Raw genomic sequence first — 2,648 nt, 5'->3', positions numbered from 1 at the left:
AGAATATTTTAAACAAGACAAACAAGAATATCATTAGGTCATTGAGTAATAGAAACCTAATATTTGAGAGAGATTTATCTTTTTCCAAAAGTAGAATGTCTGGTATTAGAAATTAGGGAGCATCCAGCTCCTCAAACTTTAATCCTCCATAGTAGAGGAGAATCTGTAGAATTATTTGTTTTCATGGATTTTGTGACAAAGACTATTGGTCCTTCATTTTTATACTTTAAGGTTCTGTAGGAACCGTTGATTGTATGCCCTTCGTTGACTCTGAGGATTTCATCTTTTTCTAGGTATAAGGGAAGATCTTTTTTTTTTAAGATTTTATTTATTTGGTAGAGACACAGCAAGAGAGGGAACACAAGCAGGGGGAGCAGGAGAGGGAGAAGCAGGCTTCCCACTGAGCAGGGAGCCTGATACGGGGCTCAACCTCAGGACCCTGGGATCATGACCTGAGCCAAAGGCAGACGCTTAATGACTGAGCCACCCAGGGGCCCCTAAGGGAAGATCTTAAACGTATTTCTTATCTATGTAACTGCTCCTCTAGAAAAGGAATTAATAATAAGAGCCATTATGCCAGGTACTTTGCTAGGTACTCTCATTTAACCCTTTAAACAATTTTATGAGATAGATACTAGTATACCAATTTTATAGACAAGGAATAGTCTTAGAGAGTTTAAGTAATCTGCCCAAGGTGACACAGCTAGTCAGGAGCAGAGTCAAGACTTGAACCCAGCTCTTTTTAGTACACAAATGAATACATTTACTTTTGATTGACTATTTATTCTTTTTTGTTAGTGATCCCACTTAAACGTGGAAAATCACCTTCCCTGTTTGTCATTCAGTATCCTTTTTTTTCATAATGTTTTTAGTTCTTAGATATGCTAGCTTTTTTTATTATTGTAATGCCTCATTTTCTCTAGCTTCCTAGAATATTTTGACAATGTTTTATAAGATTTCTTAGTCTTACAGTCATCTTCTTGGTGAGTTGGTCAGGTAGCTAGTTCTCTTCCCTGTTATTTGAAGTCAGGTTTGTACTTGGGGGGACAAAAACTTCATTCATAGAGTAAGCCTTAGCTGAGATAGTCAACCCATGGTGCTGTCTGTGCTTCTCAGTGGAGATAGTGATCCTGGGCATACCTCTCTTTAGGTAACTTTCAGAGTCTGACAGTTCTAAACTCCATTGTACTATACACCTTAATTTCTTTTAATATCTGGGCAATAATATTTAGAGCAGCATGGAATGGAGGATGTCCCTGAATCTCCTCATGTGGGTATCTCATGTCTGGTTCCTCTCAAGTAATTATCTCTATGGATATCTGTTTAGGTTAAAGAATAGAGTGAACATTTTTGGATTTAGGTCTCTAAATCTCTTCACTCTCCATATAAATCATTCTAAAATTCAGTGACTTTTATTTTTTATTTGTTTATTTATTTAAAAATTTTAATTATTTATTTGACAGAGAGAGACACAGCGAGAGGGGGAACACAAGCAGGTGGGAGTGGGAGAGGGAGAAGCAGGCTCCCCGCCGAGCAGGGAGCCCGATGCGGGGCTCGATCCCAGGACCCTGGGATCATGACCTGAGCCGAAGACCCTGGGATCAGGACCTGAAGCAGTATTTCCCCCCATCCCATCTCCATTTGATGTCGATCAAAACATACCATTGGCCATTTAGTTAAAAAATGCAATATGCTTGTGCACATACATAGTTACTTTATGTACAATAAAGGAATGGGGAAGGGGAAAATGAAAGAATAGAGAAAACTATACTGTAGTAGTCAGGATGTGGTGGAACCAAATTGCGGCTTTCTAATTGAGACTGTCTTCTTGGTCTGGAGGAACAGAGTTGTGGAGTAAAGTAGCAGGTTCCCTTTTTAGTAGACACCTCCTGTCTGCTGCTGGAACACATCAATTGCATCTTCATCCTCCATTTCCAATAGTGCAGCTGTGTCTGTTTCATTGATTGGCTGCCCATCAAATCGGAATCTGATCTGCCTCATTGACAAACCCTGTCATTCACAATAGGCTTTCATTAATTTACCAAGTGGTGTATGCCTCTTAATCTTAAACTGCACCACAGAACCATCCTGTCCCGCCAACTTCAAATTAATATGATCGTTGCTCTCAGTCTTGACTCCTTCCTTGGGCTTTTCGTCGGCCATGGTGAGCGCCGGAGTCTCCTCAGCTGCCGCTTCACAAAAGAGGTATGAGGTCCGCACTGAACGAGCCCACAAGCAGCACCAGGAGCCAGTACTGTGTGTCTCTTGTTAAATGTTACACTGGGTATTAAATCTTCTCACCTCTGTTGTGAGTGAGAAGATTTTTTTTTCTGTAGTATTTTCTAATTAGCTACTCTTTGTGTAAAGGAAAGTCACTGATTTTAGAGAATTATTGTGGTAAACACACATATAACTTGCCCATGTTAGTGTTTCCAGGTTTTTTGTCAATCTCATCTGTTGATGTTATCTGCAAATAATGACCAAAAAATCACCTCCTTTTATTTATGTCCATTCTCTTGTTTGATTGACTTGACTAGCCCTTCCAGAGCTATGTTATATAGTGTTGAAAGCTTTTTTTTCTCCTTGATATTAATGAGAACTAACCGTCACTTTTGTTTTTATTTTGTTTTGTTTCTGAATTGTACAAA

At 39.2% G+C, this 2,648-nt stretch overlaps 1 pseudogene; it reads right to left on the bottom strand.

The window, feature by feature from the left end:
• Window positions 1-1,694: 1,694 nt before the first annotated feature.
• LOC102739803 (small ubiquitin-related modifier 2 pseudogene) lies at window positions 1,695-2,243 on the bottom strand (annotated as a pseudogene).
• Between the last annotated feature and the right edge of the window lie 405 nt (window positions 2,244-2,648).

Source organism: Leptonychotes weddellii, unplaced genomic scaffold (assembly GCF_054177405.1).
Source record: "Leptonychotes weddellii isolate Sample4059 unplaced genomic scaffold, ASM5417740v2 HiC_scaffold_22883, whole genome shotgun sequence".
NCBI classification, from domain to species: Eukaryota; Metazoa; Chordata; class Mammalia; order Carnivora; family Phocidae; genus Leptonychotes; species Leptonychotes weddellii.
Note: the sequence above shows the minus strand (reverse complement) of the source record. Positions and strands in the feature narration are given on the sequence as shown.